The sequence below is a fragment of the Ambystoma mexicanum genome, chromosome 3p (assembly GCF_040938575.1).
Source record: "Ambystoma mexicanum isolate Mex_15411 chromosome 3p, UKY_AmexF1_1, whole genome shotgun sequence".
Taxonomy (NCBI): domain Eukaryota; kingdom Metazoa; phylum Chordata; class Amphibia; order Caudata; family Ambystomatidae; genus Ambystoma; species Ambystoma mexicanum.
This window is the reverse complement of record NC_090925.1, coordinates 392,916,293-392,943,298: the sequence shown is the minus strand read 5'-3', so window position 1 is coordinate 392,943,298 and position 27,006 is coordinate 392,916,293.

The following is a 27,006-nucleotide window of genomic DNA, read 5'->3' as shown; positions in this document are numbered from 1 at the left end:
TTAAGACCACAGAGGATCCAGAGGAGGCAAAAAGATGGATTAACAATTAAGGGGTTCAAGTAAATAAGACCAAAAGATTTTAGGCAGTTAGCTTAATTTATGAGAAAGAGTATGATTGTCTTTGTGTTTGAGGGATGCGAGATATGTTTGCACAGGAATAGGCTTGGTCCAGGTATGATTGTGATGGGGCAGTTATAATTACATAACATCTAACTCTCAGGTGGTTGCTGACAGTCCACATGACACATTAAATTAAATAATTGGCTGGTATTAAAAACATTGGGGAAACATGGCGCTGAATAACTGAATCGTTTACAATAAGTCAACACATTTTTATTGAAACTGACCTTGGAGTTCCTTCCAACTTCTCCATTTAAATGAAATGCAATGTGCTCTTCTGTCTCCTTCACTAAAGCCTCCCTCAGTGCCTCATCCTTTAGTATTGCGGTCTTAATTCTCCATGTATGTATTCTATTTGACTTTTAATCCAGGTCCTTTCATATCCAGTAAATGCTGTCCCACCTTGCTCCAAAAAGGGCCACTATTCCTTGAAAATTGTTCCTTGGAAATTCTTCCTGAATACAATTAGAACTCCCCTTGCATTTAGTGAATATGAGGAGTAGAAAACTCGTCCAACCCATCCCTCACACAACCTCTTGGCCTCTTTGTCAATTAAATGAGTCTCCTGTAGCATTGCAATGTCTGCTCTCATATGCCTCAAGTGTGAACACACCTTTTATTCCATTTTATTTGATTATTTAACCCATTCACATTCCATGTCACTATATTTATAGAGTCAGTGCAATCTTTTAATGGAGTCCCAATTACTCCTGGAAAGAACGGTTTCATGAAGTCAACTAAGTAAATTAAAAAGAAACAAAGAAATAAAAAGTAAAAAGAACGTAAACTTACAAATATACTACACCTCAGTGCTAAAACTGAGTGTGTTTGCAACCCCACAATTATAGGCAATTATAGCAATAATAGCTCACTGTGTAGTCCTCTCTCTGTATCGTTATAACTTCTATACATTTGAGATACTACTCCGTGCCCCATCCCAGTGGCCACCTGTACTGAGAATACCTCCCCTCTTTTTAAATATGCGCAGCTATAGTTTATCACGCACATCTAGCATGGTATTGATTCTTTCTAAAATCCAGGGCACAGTCACTACACTATCGTGTAACCCCATTAACGGAAGTCAATCGGGTGGCATTGCATTATCTGCCACTCTTCCTTTGCAGTAAGTTATGTGCCTTGAAGGAACGAACCACAATTATCTGCCATTACCTTGCGCGTGACCTAATGTTCATGGTGGTAATCTCACCGCCTCATTTGCTACTTGGAGATATCATTCCTGTGAGTAATCAAGTTTCCTGTGACCCCCCCCTTGTTAGGAAACCAGTGGGCCCACCTCACACCCTCCACGGAAGAAATCACGCTTCAATGGTCTCAGGCACTTCAATATCCCCAATAGATTCGCCAGAGCATTCCCTGATTAAGGTTAAAGTAATAAGAAGCACCTCGAAATGGCGATTCCAGCAGTTTTATATTGTGTGTCGCAATATCCAGAGTGGTGGCAAAGAGGGAGGCGGCTCCTCCACAACCCCCCACAGAAATGATAGATTGGTGGTGTTGGGGGCCTCAGTTATCCGTAAAAATAAACGGTAGCACCTTTACTACCAGAGGCATATGGCCAACAATAAGACCTAGTCGAACCCGCACCTTCTGAAACTTGCTGTTAGCCCCAGGTCGCAAAACCTGGTTGGTCTATGGATTTTAGGATAATTCAAATGTATTCGGGCTAGCGATTGGACTATAGAAACATTGCCTTTCCAATGAGGTTGCAGCCAGCGATGCCCGAGCAATAACCTGTGTTTGTTGTGTCCTGGCTTGGAGGGATTGCATGTGTATTACTGCTAGCACATTGTCCTGCTCCGTGAGAGTTCCTGATTAATGGTAGCATTACACGTTTTAGGGGAACAACTGACCCTATGGACAATGCATTTCAGATAGTGCAAGAGCTAAAACACAGATATGGAGGGGAGGGGGTGGAATGGAAATGGAAACAGACAGGTGACTACCGTACTAAGCCTGACCACATTTCTGCTAGAGCCGGAGATTTTACAAGAGGTGAGGGAGAAGGGGAGGAGAAAGGAGGGAGAGGAACAAAACAAGCAACTATCGTACTAGGCCTGACGACATTTCAGATAGGGCTGAAAGGGGGGCAGTTAAGGGAAGGGGGAGGAGACAAACATTTGTTTCTATCATACTAGGCACAGGGATAATTCTGATAGAGTAAGTGCATAGAGTAAGTAGAGTAGGGGTGGAGGAGAGAGGGAGAAAGGAGAGGAGGAGGGAACAGAGAATAAGACAGTGAAAGGAGCGGAGAAGCAGGGGTGAAAGCGAAAACAGTTGCAGAGGTCAGTAAAAACATTGCAGAACAGAGAATGTAAGCAAGGTTTTAAGATGACAATGGGCACAGCATGATACAGGGCCACCGTGTGTATGAGATGCAGGGGAGGTCCAGCTTGAAGGTTGAGAAGGTGAAGCAAAAAGAAAGAGGTGATGGCTGGAAGGTTTAGAATGAATCTTAACCACTGGCATTGCTCTGGGCAACCCTCCAGACCACCGTTCTTCGCCTGCCAAACCATTACAGAAGGGGAAAGACAATATGCAAATCAGGCTTGGCCCCACCCCAAAAAGGGCAGCCCAGCCCGAACTTCTAGGCCACATCCCTTCTGCACGAGACCACAAGCATCCCCAAACATGTTTCACCTTTGTTGGGGCTCATCAGTGAGGAGTAGCTTGGGTCTCTAGGCCTAGCAGGCACGGGACCCACGTCTGGGCATACCCGTCCCACTCGGGGTGACAATGCAAAAACAAAGAGGTGATGGCTGGAAGGTTTAGAATGAATTTTAACCACTGGCATTGCTCTGGGCAACCCTCCAGACCACCGTTCTTCGCCTGCCAAGCCATTACAGAAGGGGAAAGACAATATGCAAATCAAGCTTGGCCCCACCCCAAAAGGGGCAGTCCAGCCCGAACTGCTAGGCCGCATCCCTTCTGCACGAGACCACAAGCATCCCCAAACATGTTTCGCCCTTGTTGGGGCTCATCAGTGAGGAGTAGCTTGGGTCTCTAGGCCTAGCAGGCACGGGACCCACGTCTGGGCATACCCGTCCCACTCGGGGTGACAAAGCAAAAACAAAGGGGTGATGGCTGGAAGGTTTAGAATTAATCTTAACCACTGGCATTGCTCTGGGCAACCCTCCAGACCACCGTTCTTCACCTGCCAAGCCATTACAGAAGGGGAAAGACAATATGCAAATCAGGCTTGGCCCCACCCCAAAAGGGGCAGTCCAGCCCGAACTGCTAGGCCACATCCCTTCTGCACGAGACCACAAGCATCCCCAAACATGTTTCGCCCTTGTTGGGGCTCATCAGTGAGGAGTAGCTTGGGTCTCTAGGCCTAGCAGGCACGGGACCCACGTCTGGGCATACCCGTCCCACTCGGGGTGACAATGCAAAAACAAAGAGGTGATGGCTGGAAGGTTTAGAATAAATCTTAACCACTGGCATTGCTCTGGGCAACCCTCCAGACCACCGTTCTTTGCCTGCCAAGCCATTACAGAAGGGGAAAGACAATATGCAAATCAGGCTTGGCCCCCCAAGCACCAAGAGTCAAAGTGTCCATAAAATCAAATCCAAGCATTGGCAACAGCTCGGTGATGGTGAGACCAAGGTGAATCAAGACAACTCCTGCAGTGATTAGGTCTAAGGGGGGGTGGAAGAAGGGAAACAGGAAGGGGAGAGCGGGAAGAAGAGAACAGGGGACCAGTGAGGGGAAAGGGGGCACAACGGACATCATGGGGACAAGGAAGGGCGAAGGGGGGCGCAACAGACATCACAGGGGACCAGGGAGGGGGTGGGGGCACAATGGACAACACAGGGGTCCAGGGAGGGAAAAGGGGCAAAAAGGGTATCACGGGGGACCAGAAGGGAAGGGGGACACAACAGACATCACAGGGGACCAGAGAAGGGGTGGGGTGGTGTCACAACAGACATCACAGGGGACCAGGGAGGGGAGGCAGGGGCACAACAGACATCACAGGGGACCAGGGAGGGGAAAAGAGGGTACAACAGACATCACAGGGGACTAGGTAGGCATCAGGATTCATTGTCCGTTGGATTTATTTTTGTAGTTCTGCTTGTGTTAAGGCTGTTGTGATACCCAAGAGTTTGTCTTCAGATATAATAGGTACTGGGTCTGGAGTTGTATATACTATTTCATCTATGCCCATGCGAGATAAGGCATCCGCCTTTCCGTTTCTGACTCCTGGTCGAAATGTGATTACATAATCATATTCAGCGAAGAAAAGGGCCCTTCGTAATTGCCGAGAGGACTGGTCCTTGGCTGTTTTGAGATATTGCAGGTTTTGGTGGTCTGTGATGACTGTAATGGTGTGTCTGGCCCCCAGAAGGTAGTGCCACCAGGCTTTAAAGGCGGATTTTATAGCCAGGAGTTCCTTTTCCGTGATGGCATAATTAATCTCTGGAGGTGAGAACTTTTTTGACCAGAAGGTCACAGGATGTAGCTGGCCGGTTTCCGGGTCTCTCTGTGTAAGGACAGCCCCCATTGCGAGACTGGATGCATCAGTTTCAACGACATAAGGGAGGTCTGGACGAGGATGTCGCAGGATTGGAGCGGAGGTAAACGTTTGTTTAAGTTCCTGAAAGGCTTCTTCTGCTCCTTCGGTCCAAGCAAACATTTTATTGTTTTTTCGTAATAGTACTGTGATTGGGTGCACAACCTGAGAGAAGTCTGGGATGAACCAGCGGTAGAAGTTCGCAAAGCCCTGCATGCTTTGTACCCCTTTCAGAGACGTCGGTGAAGGCCATTTCAGAATGGCATCTACCTTGTGCACATCCATTCTGATGCCTCCTGGAGTAAGGATAAAACCAAGAAATTCTACTTCGGTGACGTGAAAAAAGCATTTTTTAAGCTTTGCAAACAAACGATGTTGACGGAGCTTGGTGAGGACTGAACGAACGTGTCTGACATGATCTTGTTCCGAGGCTGAGAATTAGGCATGCTCTCCGTCCTGCCTTCTTTGCAGGGGCGCGCTGTCTTTCATGGGCGAGTGCATTCTAGTTACTTCACCGATGCCAGCCCGTTTGATATTGTTCAGGTAGGTCTTATTGCAGTTCTTTAGTTTTGTTGCTATCCTGCATGCCTTTCTTTGTTTAAAATGTCTCTTTTTTCTCCCTTAGGTATGCAGAGCTTCAGCACGGTGAACTGGCTTGGTTGAGCCCCGCTGGTAAATGATGGCACATTAAGAGCGCTATGATGCGGTAAGTAAGCGCTATGCACAGCCCTGCAAAGTCTGGCCTTTGCTAAGCTGTGTTTTCCTTCCTTGTAGGTTGCAGTTTTCTTCAGTGCGAGTGGAATGTCCAGAGTCGTGCCAGCCGAGAGGCGACCAGCCAGGTAAGCCTTTTGAGCAGTTTGTAATTTGTAAATGTCTCTTCTGCTTTCTTTAATGTTGCCTCTATCTTCCTCTTTCAGGTCGTTCTGTCCGGGAGGCATGCAGATTCGAGGAAGCTGTTCTTAGTAGCTGCGAGTGTTTAAAGTTGAAGACTGCAGGTAAGATGCTGCTGCTAATGATGTTCCTTTTGTCTCCTTGCATGTGCTGCTTCTCCGAGGTTCGAGGGAATAGCTGGACACGGTGAGCCTCACGTTGCAAGCTGCAAAGTAACACAAAGCATGTTCTGCAGTCAGGGTGTGGTTTATATAGCCCATGGATGCCTCCATGTTGGCTGGCAATACAATAAAGTAGTTCCCAAGCACATTGTTGTTCATGGTGTATGAGCCTGGCTCCATATGCGCCAGGACTGGCCCCCTAAGTGCTTTTGAAGAGGATGCCAGGCTCTAGAGGCCCGAGTCCTGACTCCACCTGGCCAATGGGTTTGCCAGAGGGGGTTTTGGGCGAGGGTCATGACAAGGCACAACCGACATCACAGGGGACCAGGGAGCGGAAGGGGGGCACAATGGATATCACGGGGGACCAGGGAGGGGAAGGGGGCACAACAGATATCACAGGGCACCAGGGAGGGGGACGGGGGCACAACAGACATCACAGGGACCAGGGAAGGGGGGGAACAACGGACATCAGGGGGGTCCAGGGAGGGGAAGGGGGCACAACAGACATCACAGGGGACCAAAGAGGGGAAGGGGGGAACAAGACCAACCATGAAAAAAGCAAAGGCGGGGGAGAAGGGTTACCGCACAAACCGGCAAGGAACAGGGAACAAACCGGGGCCTTAGAAGGTGGGACTTGGGAGGGGGGCCAGCGTTCACCTGCCGGCATTCAGATTGGCCATGTTCAGAGATGAAATGGCTAATCACAAAAACAGCATCGACTATAGCAGGAAGTCAAGGGGTGGGCGGATTGCGGGCAGCCATCATGGAAGGTGTAACACAGCAAAGGCAAAGGTATGTCCATGCAAGGTCATACCATGGCGCACAATCGCCATCCAGGGGCGAGCTGGTGCAGGTGGAAGATTGTGCAGTGCGTGTGTTGCAATATGGCTTGGGGAGGCATCATCACGCATCTTGCTCCAATTGGAGCCTATCTTTGTCCCAGGTGCAGGCTGCAATCCCCACTGATCGTTGGCATCCTTGTGCTGCCGTCGGAGGTCCCACAGAAAAAAAGAAGACATGCAAGGTCCAGAGCAGAGTGAAGAAGGAAAGGAGTGATTATTATTATTATTATTATTATTATTATTATTATTATTATTATTATTATTATTATTATTATTATTAGCCCAGTTGCAAACAAATTTCTCTTATTTTATTCAAGTGTAAATGGCAACCCTTGCTCACTGTCTTAAAACAAACAAGCTGGTGGACCTCTTTCAGCATCTTGGGTCCCCTACATTTTTTATCGAAACTACAGCCTCCTCTTGATCCTCTGTGGATTTAACACCACTTGGCAAATACAGCTTTAAAATTGCTGGTTTAACCAGGGTTGTCACCAAGCTTTTTTCTCTTGCTAATTTCTATGCCTCTGTGAATGTCTTCCTTTTTTCTACAAATTCCTTTCGGAAATCCAGGAATATTGCAATTTGTGATTCATGATAAAAAACATGTCCCTTTTCCCTCGCAACGATTAACAATTTTTCTTTTGCACTTGTTTTTGTAAAAGCCATCAGGATCCGTCTTGGTCTATTGTCTCCTGGGACTAAAACATCCTGACCATAAATCTCAGCCAGAAGTTGTTGTGAAATATCTTCCAACTGACCATCCCCAGTTGTATTTTCAGGAAGACCCATGAGTCTCAGGTTTTGCATCCTAGTTCTTAAAGGAATAGTGTGCTCAGAAATATTATTGTCCCGAGGGTTCGGGCATGTGTTTTTAAGCATACATTGATCGATCGTACAAACATTTCCTATGCACCTTACCGTAGTTTTCCACTTTTGTACACATGCGAAATCAAGCACCAGGGCATGGCCATTTTGTGATAATCTTATCCGTTGCCACATTGCCCAAGCAGGAGTGCCGTTGCGGCACTAAATCATATCCCCCGCCCCTGAGCCTGACATCACCAAACCTAGTGATATTCTCCACCTTTCTCTGTGACGTTACTGGGCAGCGTAGCCAAACGCGCCCAGTCATAATTTACGTGACATGCGCAGAACCCGGAAATCAACACACATCGCCTCACAAGACAGCGCGTCACAATTCGGAATATAAAACTGTACTTTAAAAGGAAACAGGAAGACTGTACAATTTGTAAAGTACTTTTATTTCACAATAAACACTCCGAGAACATCCGGCTATTGCCATATTCAATCAAATTGGGTTTTGTTTTCTTTGCTCTCGATCCACAAATGTTTATCGTGAGTCACACGGTGTTCCTTTTGGGTACACAAGGTGTTTGTTTTTGGTAAAAGAAGCGCTTTGGTCACACAGTGAATTGCAAGGCTTGTGCATCAACATGGGGCTAGACCACCGTAAAGGATGTTATGTTGCTCCTAATGGCTGGTACTGCGTAAGGGCATATCGGCCCTTGGTGATCGTCCCAAAGAAGAGTCAAATATATCCAGTTATTGACATGTATCTGCAGCTGCCGGTTGAAAAACCCATCAGTTGGTATCTGGAATCGATGACAATCGCAGAATGGCAGGATGTACCTGTTTGGAAAACATAATAGAAATGCGTCTCAGTAGCCGATCTTGATTACAATTCATCATTTTACTTATTAATTCGGCATCAAGTTAAAACTAACGATCAGCACAGACGTGAAACAATGTGAACAGAGAGAAAACAACGTGGAAAGTACTACACAATTTGCTTCCGAGGATAGTGCTATGGAGTATGTCAGCTCTAAACGGGATGCGGAAGCTGATGCTACAATTCGAGATGCACATAGATGGCATTTTAATAAAATATTAGCGTTGAACATGGGGGAACCGAGTGGTGCTCTACATGCATCTCGATGCTGGACTGCCCATGTGCCCTGTAGAAAGACCACTACACACAAAGGTTGTACTTGCATTTCATTGCAATATGCCACACAGAACAAACGTCTACAATGTAACCCAGCAATAACGGTCAGCTATTGATAAGTTGATGCTCCTTTGGGTATAAAATCGTCGAAAGTCAAACTTACATTATATTCGGCATTTCCATTCTCTTGGTGTAACGCAGAATCCGTTCACATCAATGATTTTTCATAAACTGAACTTACATGTTCCTTAGTCCAGTTTTAGAATGGAGAACCTTATCATATCTTACGTTATTACACCCCTCCTTTTATTCAATTCCTTTCGGAATGGTCCCTTTCTTTCAAGGTCAAAAAACGATTGAACCTTATACTGTGTGTGCGATGCATGGGCTTCCTCAGCTCGCAAGCAAAAATTCAAAGCTGGTGACATTCACTCAGAATGAAGATACATTCTTAGTTTGCAGCATCTTAGCTCGCCACATCCATGAGAACTGGAATTGTGAAGCACGGGCATAGGAGGAAAAATGTGGGGCTGTCCTTGCTCGATGTTCGTGGCGCTGCTGAGGGGTAGGGGAAACTTGGCAATGACAGAATGTGCCATACTCCAAAACTGGAGTCGAGGTTATACAAAATTGAGTCAAAGTGTGTCTAGCAATAGCCCCACCTCTGCTTATGTCATGGCCTCCTTCCCTTATGTAGCCTAGGTCTCTTCCCTTTTGTGAGACGAGCAGTTATTCAGCTATTTGAGCAACTGTATGGTAAGGCAACTGCCGAACCACAAAGTTTCTTTCACACTGTTATCCATCTGGCCCTCCCACGATCAGTGAAGGTCCCACAGTAGCTTGACGAAACTGTGAACTGTGAAAGAACAGCGTTACATTGTATGGCAATCGTAAAAATGGTACTAGTTGTAAAAAAAAAGGACAAAGAGGATACATTTTAAAAGACAAATTGGATGCTTTATTTGGACACTTCATAAAAACATTGTTGATCAAAAAACAGATGGTAATCATTTGTACCTGGATTTGAACTGTTCCACAAGCTCTGCTTTAGGTGGACAGGGCACGTTGGCAATGTTTTGTGGCAATGTATGTGTACTCGGAACAGAATCGTGGGCAATTCCGTGATTATGCAACTCCAAAACATTAATAATAAGTTCTTTCACAAAATTTAATTCCATTTCCTCATATACTGGCTTGACCACCCATTTTTTGCTTCTTTTCGTAAGGGCCATAGTGTAACGAAGCATCCCAAGGTTTCCTGCAGTCCTCGATTGGTCATGGCCTACATTCTCGTTATATGCTAATACCACTAGTAATGTCCTAAATTCCATCCCTTCAATGCTGAAATGCAATTTCTTTGGCCTGACTTTAGGCACATATTGTGGAACACCTCCAAATCTCCTATGTGACAGAATTCTGTGAGTCCCTTCAGATCTCTTGATAGAGTTTTATCAAACACAATCTTCTCAAGGGCTTTGTGTGGAGGTGAAGATGGAATCAACCACTTCTTCTTCCGTTCCTGCTTCAACGACAAAGGGCCATGTTCACATTGGTGGAAATGCTGGTTTTCTGCCCAAGAGTGAACGTTGTAACAGTGGTGCATTAGTGACCGCCATTTTCTAGTGGACTATCCACAGACCCATCACAAGTTTTGGAGCTTCACCAAAGATGGTTGCTGAAAGATTGAGACCACTGTGACATACTTTCAGAACCTTTTTTTCCCTGCAGCTGAGATTTATTTATTGATGGATTTGGCAACGTGCCATACATCAAATTGATGGCGAATATTTGGAAACTGCTCTCTCATTGTCTTGCTTATTGAAACGTGTCTATTCGTGGCTATGAGGGCGATTTGCATTTCCCTCGATTGTAGATCTTCCAGTAATTTTAGAAAACCAAGTTTCTCCATGGCCACTGAGGATTTACATTCGGACACCTGCATGACCACCAAACTTACAATTATTTTACTTTCCATGTCCTGAAAGTGGTATGTGCAGTACTTTGCTGAAAATCCGGGGCTGTCACACTGTCCATCACCAGCTAGCCTGAACTGTTTTTCGGAGAATGTACTTTGAATAGACAATTTCCATTTTCCAAGCTTCACTAATGGCAGGGAATAGATATTGACGTTGATATTTGTAGTACTGCATTTTAGAAATGAAATGGAGTCCCACAAATTGACAGAAACTAGACAACTTAGTGAAACTAGAGCCACTGAAAAGTAAAGGTGCTGCACACAGTAGATTGGCAGCTGGCAGTTTCTCCAGTATTGGTTGAGCGGACAATGAACATTTTTCATGGAACATTTCACAGGTGGAATGTATTTTGAGGTTACTGCTTTGTGATACACAAGTCACATTCACCAGTGGTTTCCCACATATTTCCGCTGTCACTGAATGCACACATTTCAGCATCTTTATAATCTCCATCAAGCTTCTGTCGAATACTATGTATTTGGCCTCTTTTATTAGACTATCATCCTGCATTAATGTTCTTTCTCCCTGAACTGTGGTGGACATATCAGCCAAACTGGACCTACTGTAGTCGATATCGTTGTCTAGTTCTTCTGTCAATTGTATTAATGCTTCAGCCGCTGTCATTTCAGCGTCTGTTACTTCAACCTGAATCGGAGAAAACATCAATGTCAACTGGTTTTGGCCCTTTTTGGAGGGTGTGGATTGTGTCAAGTGGTCTGTCACTAATTCAAAAGCATCTTCAAAACATTCAGTTTCATCTTCATCTGGGGGAGCATACGCATTGTAGCAATGGTCCAAAAACACTTTTCTGGATTCGCCGGTCACATTAAATTCATTTTCTGGCCATTGGGCAAATGCATCTCGAGTCTGAACATGCCACACCTCAATTAATAGTTGCTCCATTTTGAAAACAGTTTGGCAAGCAGCATCTCTCATTTGTGTCGCTGTCTGTGTCTGCATAGTCCATACACCATCGGGCAACTAGAAGACAGGTTGGCAAAAGATGTACAATATAAATTGAACATACAATATTGGACAGTTTACATTAAAAAAAAGCATATTATGAAGGCCCCAGCACAAAACACTGATTACAAATTGAAATTGTTTATAAATTACCTTATTTTTCTTGCTTTTCATTGAAACCTTCTTTACTGGAACGTCAGCAACAGCAAGCTGGTCCACCATCTCAGATCCACGTGCCTCTTCTTCTATATCTGGATCTTGTATACATCCCTAGAAAAGAGTATCCATTTAAAATAAGTAATTTGTTAAGTCATTTGTATTCTAAATCAAATTTTTCCTTCGCACACATGGCTTACACAGATAAACTCGTACATTGTGTGCGTCATTTAGTCAAAATATACATTTGGGATTTCACCTAATTGATGGTTAGTTTACTCGATCAAAGTTGACTGTCCGAAGCACACTCTTCGAAATGTTCTACTCAAGCAATTTGCAAAAACTGCTTGTTTCTAATAGTGTCACTGTCTAATAGTATCAGATCTAGGACCGACTTTCTATCATTCGAGGGAACTGTCAGTACGCATTCCTCTAGCTCTGGATCAACTACAAGGGATGATGTAATTGTAGTCGAAGCATCAGCTTCTACCTGTAACACAGTACTTGTATTAGAATGGTTGAAAACATTTTAAATTTAACACACACAATGTCACAGAGACAATGGTACATATCTAAAAAAAAAATGAAACATTGTGTAAACGAACAACATGATATGTAAATATGATGAGATTATCTCATTCGATGGAACTGTCAGTATGCATACATCTGGCTCTGGATAAACTACAAGGGATGATGTAATTGTAGTCGAGGCTTCAGCATCTCCTTGAAACACAGTACTTGCATTAGTATGGATGAACAATTGAAACTAAACACACACATTGTGATGCATACATTGTTACATATCAATAGCAAACCACGAATGAAACATTGTTTAAACGAATGACACGATACGTAAATATGATCAGATTATCTCAAATTGTTCGAAATATTGCAAGCAAGTAATTTACAAAAACTGCTTGTTTCTAATATTGTCACTGTCTAATAGTATCAGATCTAGGACCGATTTATTCGAGCGAACTCACAGTACGCATACCACTGGCTCTGGATCAACTACAAGGGATGATGTAATTGTAGTCGAAGCTTCACCATCTCCCTAAAACACAGTACTTATATTAGCATGGATGAAACAATTGAAATTGAACACACACATTGTGACGCAGACATTGTTACATATCAACAGCAATCCACAAATGAAACATTGTGTAAACGAATGACAAGGTACATAAATATGATCAGAATATCTCAAATTGCACGCATAAAACAATTCCGGAACTGAATAGCTAAGTAAGTCTACCTGATACGCGCTCAAAGTGGTTGTTGACTCCAGGCAAGACATGGATGCTCAATCTTGCTCCTTCATATTTAGTTCATATTCATGGAGTTGTAAAGGGAAAATATTATTTGATTGAGAAATGCTAATCTTAAAAATTGGCATATAAAGAGACAGATTACGAAAACATTATGCTTATTTCAAAGGACACTATAGCATAGTTATCTGTGCCCATAAATCAATTTTCTATGAGGCTTCTAAAAGCAAGGACAGATCTTTAGCAAAATGATCTTTATTTAAAAAGCAATACAATCTTACTAATATATAAGTATTATAAGGCACAAAAAAATCTAAAACACAAATCCGTCCATTTAGTTACCTGTTCACTACCCCAAGGGCTACAGCTAAATCTGGAACCGTGACTCACCTGAGGAGGCATGTGAACGAATAGAGTCGGTATTGTATTTGAGAGCAATTTTCGAGTCGTTCTGAGTTGATTCTTCTTTGTGTACATGGATGGGTCGTACATGTTCTGGGTAAAGTGCTGGCTGCAGATGTAGAATCGATCACCCCTCTTGTCCCCCAAGACATCTTTGACTCTACTTTCAAGCTCTGCCAGCGCATATCCGCAATATCTGACCCATTCTCTTATTCGATCTACAGTCTTTGGGAATACATGCATTGTAGTGCCTTCAGATTTCTCATGGGTCTTAGAAGGGCAACTGAAAATCGCACATGCAGGCATTGTAAATTCTGCAAAAAAAAGGTCAACATTATTCTAAAATTACTTTGCATAAAAACGTGAGAAAGAAGGATTATGCCATACATTCTTCTATGCAAGGTATGTTTTGGTCACCAGAGCAAAACCAGTGTAGCGTGGGCGGCTGTATTATAGGATAACTTTCATAAACAATTCTTTGATGTGATGAAAATCAGAACTTGTTACTCGTCCCTTGAATGTACTATCGTGCATCAAAAGGAAACATGCTTATAATATTGACACGGTCCGCTAAGGATGCAATTCGATGCCAATTGACACTGATGACATTGATATATCGATAACATAACAAATTAAACTCAAGTCAATGGCAATGAGATGAATGAACATAACACTACTGGGTATGTTCGCTCGAAATAGAAATTTAGAGATCAAGGAGATATGATTGGGAGACATGCCCTTACCTTGACCAACAAACAGTTAGATTCAGCAAGCAGGAAAATTAGTGGCAGGAGAACAGGGAGATATTCAGAGGTAGCACGACAACGATTCGCAGTGGTCACCGAGGTTCTCAGATAGCACGTTTACGAGTTGACTTGCAGTGCTCAAAGATGCTCTCATGATAAATATCAAGTGGTTTATAAAGAATTAGAAAAGAAGGTGTGTATGTGAATGAATGGCGGGTATATGTCGTGGTGATATGTGGATTGCAGGTGTGCGGCCTGCTTCAGGAGATCCTGCCTGGAAACACGGGGTCTGTATAGGCCATGTGTAGAATGGCCCCTGTGCGGAAGATACCTTTGAAGTTTACATGGTGTTTGGCACCTTGCCCATTCCCGCCCCTGTCATCCCCCTTTGGCAGCACACATCCACTGGTGCCAACTGCCTTTGGTAATGGAGGGGGATGGATGGGCCTGAGGTGTGCAGACAAGGGCCGGAACACTGCTGAATGGAGACACACTTGATTCCCTGAAAAACGGAAACAACCATTGATAAAAGTTCTGTTGTGCTTTATTTTGTTTCTTAATTTTATATCACAAATATACTACACATTATAAAGTTCAGGTTGCAGCACAGTGAGTGAAAATCCCCTGTATTGACCGCTGTCACTGGGGAATGTGTCTCTATTGGCACCAACGCACAGGCGGGTATTACTCGTCGAACGAGGTGTCCAAGCCTCCCATGAAGCCACCATGTTTATGAACAATAGGCCACTAGCCTGTACCACCTGTGAAAGAGAAAGATACAAACTGTTTTTAAATGACCAAGATAAGTGTATTAAACCTTAGTTGCCAATGACAATTCTTGTATCCAATGGCATTGTTGCCAGTGCAAATGCTACCTAGAAACTGTACAAAATTGAATGACTATTATACGAATATTACTAGAGAATTGCAAGACTAAATTGGTTTGACAATGATATATTGAAATTCCGACAATATAGTAGACAACCTTAAAATAGTAGTGGCCTAAGTGACATCACAACCAGAATATACTTACATGTTACTTGGATTCCAAGGGACGAGCTTTTGCGCGAAGTTTGTGCATAAGCACCATCAAAATCCTCAACACGGACCATATGAGGCAGGCTGCCCTGAAGTCTGGCAGCTCGGTAATGCATTGCGGCCATGGCTCGCCTTGCCATATATAGGACAAGCATCCAGAGTTTTCTCGGCAGCAGCAGTTCTCCTCCTCGGTTGGCATTAGCGCACACCGATTGCAGGTACACCAGATGGAAACGCATCCATGCGACTAGGACCAGGCTCTTCATCTGTTGAATCGTCCTCCCAACTGTCGGTCTCTTTCGAGTAATTCCGCCTCGGAATACTCCGGCTCGTACTGGTAGGGCTGTATTGTTGCCATTGTGGGAGAAACAAACGAAAATAATTTATAGTAATGGTCCTGGTATCTGTTTGCATGGGCTACAAGCAACGAAGGTAGCTGACCCAGAGGACAGAAACGAGGCACAGAATACTCAAAGAAATACAGTGAGAGGAATGGAAAAGAAAATGTGATGTTGTCTGTTGTGAAGCGATCTGTTTATACTTATTGAGGAAAGAGGCATACTGCTGTTTCCTTGGCAACATGTCATCAGCTGAAGCACAGAGAACATTGACACGAGATGTGCTTTGGCGTTGTGAAATGGGCGGTACGCGTCTAGTGATGTCGCAAGGGCAGTCCTGCTTGGGCGATGCGGCTACGGATAAGATTAACACAAAATGGCCGCGGCCTGGTGCTTGATTTCGCATGTGTACAAAAGTGGAAAACTACAGTAAGATGCATAGGAAATGTTTGTACAATCAATCAACATATGCTTAAAAACACATGCCCGAACCCTCTGGACAATAATATTTCTGAGCGCACTATTCCTTTAAATCCAAATCCAGGTTTTCAGATTTAATTTCTGCCAGATCTTTCTTTAAATCATTATAGGCTCTATAGCTCCTAGCAATTTCTGAAGATAGTTCAGCAGATTGCTTTTCTATCTGGCAGACCCTCCCCTCCAGATTAGTGAGTTTAAGATTTAGATCAGCCAGAGAAGACTTCATCTCACCTACATCTTGGGGCACCTTCAGAAGCAGGGAGTAAATACCCTGTGAACTAGGAGCGTCCTCAATGTCAACCTTGGATTTCTTGGGTGCAGAATTCTCTTGGGTTTCAATCTTCTTTTTGATATTCATTGAAGTTTGTATCTTTTAAATATCAGTGATCAGGGAGACAGGAATTCCAAGCTCAAGCTGCTACCTGCTCAGCTAGCATTCCGGAAAGTATGGTGCATTTTCTTATTTATGATAGATGTATTTGTGGGAATTATTGTGATATCCTGTGACAAGATATTGTTATTGGAATTAGATTTTATTGTCTCAATTAGAGCAGTTGTCACTCAAGTATAAGCAAATGCCTCAGCTTTGACAGGTTTGCCAACTTTGTATGGGTTTGCCTTATGTCTCGTATATACGAAATCTGAATTGGCAGTGAAAGAGATTGCAAAAGGTTCCATGTAATAATGTCCCCGCAAAAAAGGTCCCTGTTTTTTGCAGAGACATTGTTACATTGAACATGCAGGAGACACCCCCGTATTTTTTTTTATTTTTTTTTTTTACAAGGGGAGCATAATGTCGCCATGTATGATGTTGCCAATGGCTTTTCCCAGTGACATTATGTATGGGGACATTATGTATTGGGACATTATTACCTGATACCTTGAAAAAATAGGCAAGATGGTCTCTCTAGACCACTAGCACAACAGAATTGATAGAGAGAGGTGAGCTATTGGCAAAAAGAGCATGCAATGTACGGCCACATGCAGGTTTCAGGCCATACAATAATTGAGTTAGGCTAAAGTTCCCTAGGGCTGAAAGGCATTCCTTTACTCTTGGATTGTTTCATCAAAAGGTCAGTCACTCATTAGTACACGGCACGCGTGGCGCAGCGGAAATCCAACGGGTTGATTGGCTCTTTTCCGAGCCATACTACACGGTATTCCTGTGTATGCCATGCATGCCGGGTACTCTGTTCTGGCGTGGCAGCCCCTCAGCCAATGAGGAGGCTCGAAACAGGGCAATCCCCACTCCGAGCCTCTCCATGGCTGGAGGCTGCCTTCGTCCCCTGCCGGGGATTCAGGTAAGACTTTTTTTCCCCCTCCTCCCACCTTCCTGCCCTCCCCACCCCACTTACCTTCTATCCCTTGGTCTCCGGCAGAGGACGATGGAAGCCTCCAGGCGTGTGGCGACTTGGAGCGGGGCCATCCCCGCTCCGAGCATCCAAACGGCTGGAGGCTTCCATCGTCCCACCGGAGCTACGGTACTTTTTTCATTTTATTTTTCCCTTCCCCCTCCCAACCCCACTTATCTTCTTTTTTCATTTTTCTTGGGAGCAAACGCGCTGGAAACACTTTTGTTCCCAGCGCGTCCGCTCCCGATGGCCGCCATGGAAAGGGGAAACGGACTACGTTTTCCCTTTCCCAGCGGCCATTTTTTCACTTTTTTTTCTATTTTGAAACTCAGCAGCATTTCTAAACAGAAAAAAATGCCATTAATACCCTAGTCTAACGGGCCGGGGTACTAAATGCAATAAGACCCTCGGCGGCGGGCCAATACGCCCCAGGTAATGCCCCTGTGGCTTCGTTAAGGCCCTCGCTACGCTACATAACTACGGCCCCGGTGGCATTACCTGGGGCGGTATTGGCCCACCGCCTTTGGTCTTATTGCCACAATATATACAATTGTGAAGTGGTAACTTAGATGGGAATAGGGCATCTGTAAACATCTTATGAACATCATCATTATAATGAGTCGGCCTGCAGATGATTACTATATCTCTTGAGGTTGTTGAGGATGTACATATAAAAGAAGTGATACCTAGTCTGTTGGGATACAGTGCTCTTTCATTTTGATTAATGTCAGTTTTTACCTTGAGGTACAGATACGCTTATCCTGCAGTTGGAGACAATTGCAGCAATAGCCATGAAAACATGTTTCAATTTTACACTAGCTTTGGGGTAGCTTATGATGTTGATGGCTACACCGACAATTGCTGCTGGCCACACAAACTGATCAGATAAACAAGGGGCCAGTGGGACATTGCCCTTTTCACAATAGCATGTGTTGTTCAAATATGCATCCATCCTTTGTGCATCAGTGGGTCGGCTACTGCTAGATTTTGTACACCCAGATCCACACACATTGAAGAATGAAGAATAAGGAAATAGGTTCCACAGGGGTGGGCGTGTGTAAGGAAGAAGGGGGTCGGTTGAGCCCCCCCCATACATTCTACTTGAAAGGGACCCCTTGCTCTTGCACTCGTGTAGGGACGCCTTCCTTGCCCTTCTGTGGCCTCAGGGGACAAGTCCCTGGCATAAGCAGAGGTGGGGCTATTGCAAGACACACTTGGACTCAATTTTGTGTACCTTCGACTCGATCTTTGGACTAGGCCGCATTCTGATATTGCGAAGTCTCCTCTCCCTTCAGCAGCGCTGCACACAGCAAGCACTGACAGCCCCTACCTTTTTCCTCCAACGCCTGTGCCTTGAAAGTCCCTTTCTCATGCATGCTCTCAGACAGGTTGTTGCGAACAAACAGTGTATCCTTCTCACCCTTCCTCTGAGATCACTGTCCTGTGTGCGACCGGACCGAACCATGACTTGTGGCTCATCCATCTCAACAAACCTGCTCCTGCACCTCTCATCTCCACCATTGGAAAATGACTGCCTGTTCAACCCTGTGCCCCATCAAAGCTATTCTTTTGATGTAACAGAAGTGTGACCCTTCCTTGTTGACCACCCTAGAGTGCCCCCTATGAGCCCAGACTCCTGTCACGGTATATTCTGCCCTAAACTAACATGTGTCATTCCACTCCCTCCTGCTCTGATGTACCAGACCTGACAGCTATCAATCCCACCCCCCAGAGGTTACCTGAGGGGCAAGAACCCCACAACCTTCACCTCGCCAGTGACCCAAAGGAAGATAATGCAAATACATGTGTACAATTTATAGGCCTCATGTAGAAACATCAAAGGTGTAGTAATGATGATTATTTACTGAACGTCTAAGATAAGTGTGTAGATTAGTTTAGCCAGAACCAGCTGCCTCTCTGGACCTGACCTAACATTCACCTCGCACGGACCAGCCCAGCTGAACCACGTGATGTCCAACTTCCCGCCAAGTCATCAGCCAATCTCGTGGAGTGGAGCTAGTCCTTACAGCGATATACTTGCACACCTTCCCTAAACAACAAATATGTAACTTCTAGATTGGATAGAAATTATCACTGATGACACTAACCCTTTAAAATGTATTATTTCTGTATTGTTTGCAAGAGCGCTCTCAAGGCAGCCGAGTTCTCTGGATGCTGAATCTCATATAAACCTTTGTTGACTCTCTATACCAATCTCTTGGTCTCATTCCCTACTGGGATGTGTCCTTTATTCTGAGTTTTATTGGTGATGGGGGGAGTGAGCGCCTTCACATGTATGAGTAACACACCCAACCAATTAGGGTACCTGGTAGAGACCCTGATCTTCCAGGCTTCAAATATAGCAAAATATGAATAAGTGATAAGGGCCCACAGTTCAGATAGAGCTGGGTACTGGAGTTAAGTTAAATAAGACCACAGGTGTTGCTAGATCGGGAAAAGATCAGGGGCTAAGCTAATGTCGGGAATGAGGAGACTCGGGGCTAGCTAGCATTTTGGTTGTAGCACTTGTGCTTCTATCCGGGGCTACAACCAAAAGACCCGGTGCTCTGGCCCCGTTAGCACCCCCCTAGCAACGCCTCTGAATAAGACCCACCTCAAAATACCAACACATTTATTGTAATTTTATTAAATTCAGTAAACAACTTAATCACATATATATTACACATAGGGCCTCATTTGGAGTCTGGCTGTAACCCAGGCAGTACTACCGGTGGGATGCCGCCGGACTCTGAAATTTTACCGGCACCTAACTTCCCGGTGCCACTGGGAGATTACAACTCCGGCATCCTGGGAAGTCGGGCGCCAGTAAAATGTAAGTTGCTATTCCCATAGAGCCTCATAGGACTCTATGTGAGTGGGGACACGGAAGCACCGGCACCATTAATAATGGTGCCGGTGCTTCTGTGACCAGTCTGCCTACAGTGGCCGCTCTGCCCCGCAAGGTCAGACTTGTCGGGAACAGTGGCCACGGCAGGCAGACTCAGAGTTTACCGATCCAGAAAAAAGGTTTCTTTTGAGCTTACTGGCAACCTTGTTTCCAGACCGGCAAACTTATAATGAGTCCTACTACAGGGCTTCATTACGAGTCCGGCGGTAACCTTGCCAGTGCTACCGGCGGGTTGCTGCAGGACTCGTAAAATGTTACTGGTGCCTGACTTCCCAGTTCCACTGGAAGATTACAACTGCGGCTGCCCTGGAAGTCAGATGCTGGTAAAATGTAAGTCCTCCTTTCCACAGAGTCCCATAGGACTTTATGGGCGTGGGGACATGGAAGCACCGGCACAGATGGTACTGGAAAAGCCTTTCTTTCTCTGGGTCCAGCTCTGCTAAAATGAGTAGTGTAATCGTCCATATATATATTTGGTGCATGCCGCAATCTATTCACTACATAGCTAGCCTTAAGAATACTTTGTCTGCTTGCGATTATTGAATCTGTACACGTGTAAAAGGGCTCGATATCTTCATTGTTTCTGTAGCATAAAAATCTTCATCTCAATCTCGAAATGTTGCTTATCTTCAACACTTTCTTAACATCTATAGTATGTTTATGTTATCTTGCCTCTTCATCTCTTCTGAGTTCATCAGCCCTGCTTCATGTGACGTCACCAATCTACCCTTTTGCTCACTTTTCCCTCTTCTTCTGGAATTTCATTCAAATGACCATCATATTGTCGTGTATGCAGGTACAGTTTTCTCAATGGGAACTTTGCTTCCAGGATTCTCCTTGGTATTGGTATTTTCACTGGTACTGCACATATTTCAAACTCTGGTTCCCAACATTGGAGTGGTGCTTGAGGTGGCGGCACTTGGCTCCTTCTCTACACTCCCCCTCTGGGTGATTCATCAACCACTCTCCCATCAGTCATCACATCTAGACATCCTTGTCTGAACAAATGCTTCTTTGGGACTCATATTTGTATCACTCCTTTTAGGCATCCAGCTGATTTCACATGCTCATCCTTGTTCCATGTCATAAGCATGCATTGTCCACTTGGACTACAGTAGATCCACTTCCCCACATCTTTCTTATGATCAGGTACAGGAATTCTGTTCCCTCAAGTGCATGGATACTGGCCTTCACATAGTCTCTGATTTCTTCATCTGTTAGTTCTTTAGTTTTCCACCCTGATTCGACATCAATCATGTCTTCATTCCTATTGCTTTCTTTACAGTCTTCTTACATTGTGAGATAGCCAATCTGATTACACAGAATCCAAGTAAAAGCATCACTATCAGGGCACTGAGGAACTTGAACATATTCTCCATCCACTGTGGAAGCCATGAAAAGAGCGATCCAAACCAGCTATTATCAGCAATGCCTTCCACTTCATCTACCCTTTGGATGTGTAGCTTCATCAGCATCTCTGCCGCCTCTGTCAAGGTGCCATTTTCATCATCATGAGATGGTATGAATGTGCAACATGATTCTCCAATTTTGGCACAAACATCTCCTTCCATGGCTGTGATCATGTCAAAGACGTATCTGTTGTGAAGAGCCATCAGTCGTATGGCTCTCAGCTCTTCCTTGATAGTGTTGAATCCTTTGATAGTCGTGTTAAACGTCTGTAGAAGTTCCCATCTGGTTAACTGTCCCCACTTGGTATTCGCTGCAGTCTGGATCCTTGGCATGAAGATTATCGTGAATATTGATGAAGTCTGACTGAATAATCTGTGCTCATACGGAATAGAATCAAAAATCTCCTAATAATAGAGAAATAGTTCTCTCTCTTCATTCGATTTATCAGCTCCACAGATCTTCTTCCTCAGATGAGCATCTGTCTTTGTAAGTCACCAATGTTTAAATCGCTTTTAGGAATCACCAATGCTGGAACATGAACGCTCACTATAGAACACCGTCCTCCCCAATTTTTGGGCAGCTTCATATAAGCTCTGGATCCACAAGCCCAGTAGTGATCCATTATCACTGGTGTTCCAATGCTCATTCCTGGCACATCAAAGATTCGACCACAATTCTGGTGGTTCTCTCCAACTTTTCTTGTGGCATTTTTTCTGAAACACGGCTTTGCACTTCCAGAGGCATTATCTGTAAAGGCCCTCCTTTGTCTTCGACCCAAGTCAATAGTTTAGCAAGTATCGCCCTTAAAGGTTTGCATCCATTCTGTACAAAGTCAATGGTTGGTTTGAAGAAACCAATGACTACCCACGCTCTGCCGATGACCACACATGGCACCCATCCATCTGGTGAAAGTACTGATCCCCAAATCTGCATCTGGCCTCTATTTTTCCATCTTGGAACATCTTCTGCAGTTTTTCCTGGACTCTCAAGTCTTTCGTTTACTTCCCATCTGATTCTAGCTCCTTTCACTCCAGGCTGTTTGTATCTTATCATGTGATTTTTAGTGTGGGCTCTTAATCTTTGTGTCTTGAACATAGTCACCTTCTTCTGGATCCATCCATTCAGTTGCCCATTTTAGGTAGGCTGTTTGGCCCATGTACTGACCTCTTGTTCGACAGAGTGCAATGTGAGATAGACAGTGTGCTGCCTGGATGTCTATTTCAATAGCTATGAAAATCTTAGACTTCCCCATACTATAAGGCAGGAGTTCACATACATAGCATGCTGATACCACATGTTGTTTCCCAAATGTTCTATACTATCCAGGTAATCATTCAGTTCATGATCATCCCCCCTAGTACTTCTCTTAGGTCTACTTCTCGTCTCATGAGCTTTCTTTAATCATCTCATCAAATATATCAGCATAATTCCTTCTCACTGGGGGGATCATAGGAACATTTGTCAGTGAACTTGATGTCTTTACATGTGCTACTGGTGTAGGGATAGTCACAAAAGATCTCTTTTTTTGCCTTTCCCTAAGAATCTGTATCTGATTCCCAGCAACATTTTTAAAAGATTCTTTCCTGAATAAGGATATATAGTGACATTTGGCACAGAACCCAGCGCCTCCATATGAGCTACTGGAGTAGCAGCAATCACATAAGGTCTCGGTGGTCTTACAATTGCCACTTCTGTACCTTCCTGCTGCATAGAAAGATACACAGGACTCCTTGCTTTATTTGCATCTACATAATGTGCAGTATGTACTGTGAGTGAGCGAAGAATCACAATGAATAGGATACATGTGTAAATAATGTACCATTAGGCCCACTTCATGCAGCAATAGCTTCTTGCTCTGCGTTGTTGTCTCTCGTTGGCCACGTTGTTATTACTGTCTATATTGTCCATTTTCAATCTTTTTTAAGGAAGAAAAAAACAAACGTTAATTAGGTAACATCATACAATACTCTGGTAGTAGCTGGATCTGCTCCACAAGCTCCACAAGCAGCTGGCTGATTGCAGGACGATTAACATAATTCCTGATGAACACAAAGCAGTTATCCTTTCGCCAAATGAAATGAGGATGTGTTTTCAGTAAATAATAGAAGACCAAGGACAGTAGGTTCTGAGCCTCATTCAGGTCTCTGTATTCTTTCAGAAAATAAATGTACTTGCTCTATGATGTCATGTAGCAGCTGATTGATTGACACTAGGTTCCTAGGATCTCTCAGGAAAGTATGAACATCAGTTTGTCTTCCAACAAGATGAGGGTTTTCTTCAATCAAGAAATAAAAGACCATTCCAACTAGTCTATTAGCGTTGTCCTCAGATAGGGGCATTTGTGTTTTCCAAGCAGTGCTCAGGAAGCTGGAGATCTTGCTCCGTTATGGCTGCAGGCAATCTCCTCACAATTGGACCATTTTTAGGATCTTGCAGGAACAGATGAACAGTGACAGTTCTCCCCACAAGCGCAAGGTATGCAAGAAGAATGAAGAGAAAACAGTAAGAATGATCCAGTGAACGTGGTCATCAGGCACTACCATGGGTGCCACCAAAAAGAAACTCAGTGAGAAAGGAATCGGGGAACTGCTCCCTCTTCCAATCATCAAAGATGAACTTTATGTCTGGCATTGCCTTTTCTTTTCAAGACTTCAGTATGTCTCAGTCCAACGTTAGCAAGCTCCTGTGGTTCAAGAACAATAGCTTTTTCTTTCACTCCCTGTTTAGCAGCTACAAAGGGTGTCCCAGAAGAACCACAGTCCAATGTTCTCTTTATCTGTGTATTGGACAGTCTCTGCGTCCTTTTTCCTCAGTGTCGATCTGGTCTGCACGTGCTGAACTGCTTCTCCAATGCTCGCTTCCCACTGTGGTGGCAGTGAGGGGGACTCTCCGGTGTAGACTTTCACATCGCAGAGGAATTGTCCCAACCTTATCCCCAGACTGTGGGACTTGGGCACCATGGCCACCGCCACAGTACTTTAACTAAGCAAGAAAGGCCCACTTCGGCTCGTTGCGGGTGCCTTGGACGCAATCCTGGCGCCGTTGGCATCAGACTCACTTGGCAAGCATGAGTTCCAATAGACAATGGGTGAACACGGCTGCCCCTACCAGGATCATCGAGGAACTTCAACAAGCAGCTTAGCATCAGGGTCGGGTCCACCCCAAAGGCACCTGGGATACCTGCCGGGTATTTAAACCACGCCCGACCTGAGGCACGTGCTTCGCGTTATTCTGCTCTTGCAGCGTGACGCTCACCGGGTCCTGCTCTGCATCCTGGCCTGCATGGGCGAGAGACTTTAAGACACTGCCATCCTTACCTGTTCAGCTCCAGCTCCTCCATCCAGACGGGGCCTTAGGGGACTTCTCCATTGTCCTCCTGCTACGTTTCTTGGAAAATAGAGGCAAGAATCAGAACCTACTTACCCAGCTCTCCTGGAAGGCCTCCGCCACTCCGAACATCATCCTTGGCGTTTGGTCCCATCTATCGCTGCTTCCAGGAATTCTCCTCGACCTGTAAAGAATAACAGCACAGGTCAGACCACTTGCAAGGACGCTTTCAGCGCCGCATCTAGCGCATCCTTACCTTCTCGAACTCTGCCGTCAAACTCGGCTCTCTTCATCAGCCTCTGCAAGACAAGAAAAAAAGGTTTAGAGCATTCATCAATACAGACAGTATTCTAAATCTCTAAAAGACTTACCTGAAAAGTGGAGTCGCAGCCGGTCTGGACTCTGGACTGTCGCCAGTGAAGTAACTCGGCCGACCCAGCCAACAATAATGCACCCCTGCCCAGCGCAGCAGGACGGAGAGCGCAGCATTCCGAAAATCAAGGTGAGAGAAGTCCCAAGGGGAAAGAACGCAAGGGGAACACCGGGAGGTGGGTCTCTCGAGGGAAGGAGAAGTCGCTAAAATCTATCTCCTGTTTCCTAGAACTAATTCTTGATAGAACAAACCCTGGGGAAGGTGCAGTGTCCCCAGAAGCGTCCAGACCAGTCGAGAGGCTCCCTTGTGGATGCAAGGTGAGCGTTACAGGAATATCCAAAGTTGTCTTGCCAAGATGTTTACCGCTGATGGCGTAACGTCTTCCACAACAAAATGACTGTTAAACCTTGGCTCATGCCACTTGTGGATGAAGTTCCTAATGAACATTTGATCTCCTGGGAAAATCTGTGGTAATAATTCCTTATGTCTGGTTGCTGTATGGTCTTCATCTGTGTGCTGAGCCCAACACCCCGTCCGTTTGAGCTGTTCTGAAATGACACTTGTATGTTAAGCAGGCATGTAACTCATTCACCTCCCTGTCACTATCTCATGGGGCGTAAAATGGTGGTCAGAGCCAGGCTGATTCCTCAAAGCATATAATGCAAGAGGCAGGGAATGTAACCATCCTTTCTTCAATGTAAGCTTCAATTTAGCTATCCTTTCCTTAAGCAGGCTGTTGAGTCTCTTGCATATCCCATTGACTTGCAGGTGATAAGCCGAAGAGAATGTATGCTTTATACTAAGCAACAAGCTGGTTTGCTCGAATACTTCATTTGCAAAATGTGGGCCATTACCTGATCTTAATACTTCACATATTCCCCATCTGGGAAATACTTCTCTAACTACAAATTTCACAGCGCATGTGGTGTCAGGGTGTGTCCAAGGGCCTGCTTCAATCCACCTTGAAAATGGATATACTACCACTGTCTTATATCTATATCCATTACAGGTCTGCAGCATATCGACATAATCAATGTGTAAATGCTGAAAGGGATCATTAGGTCGCAGGATAACTCCTCTGACTGTCCGCAGCATGTTCCCAGCAGTAAACATTTGACATACGATGCAATTTACTACATAAAATGCGACGTGTTCTAACAGGTTTGGTCCAAACCAGTCTTCCGCAATAGTAGCTGCAAGGTTTTTATCTAGTGACTTGTACAGGGAAGTGCAGCTGTTCCAGCGCCACCCTTAATAAGGCTACAGACATCACTGGTTTACCAGTGCTTTCCTGTCACCACAATGCTTTGGAAGGGGTTAAAGAACACCCCCTCCATGTCCACAGATCTTTCTCATCCTGTGGTGCTTCCCCTTGAACTTCCATGAATTGGGTTTTAGACAAGTTATTAAAACGTTTGTTCACACTCATCATCATCACCATTCTTTCATTCACATCAGGCATGTCAAAGCTCATTATTTCCTCTGAACATGCAACTCGTTTTGCTTCTTCATCTCGACTTGGTTTCAGGGCGAAATAAAGTCTGCTCCTTTAGTGTGCGCTGTGCACTTGACGACCGCTATGCTTACTGGGAGCTGTAGTGCTCTAATAAGTCTGTCCACTAATGCAACATGTTGCACTGGAGTGCCATCAGCTCGGAGGTAGCCCCTCCTTTTCCAACGTGCTAGTCCTGCATGTACTGTCGACGTCATATAGGCAGAGTCACTGTACACTGTTACCTCCTGGTCTGCGTGTTTCTCGA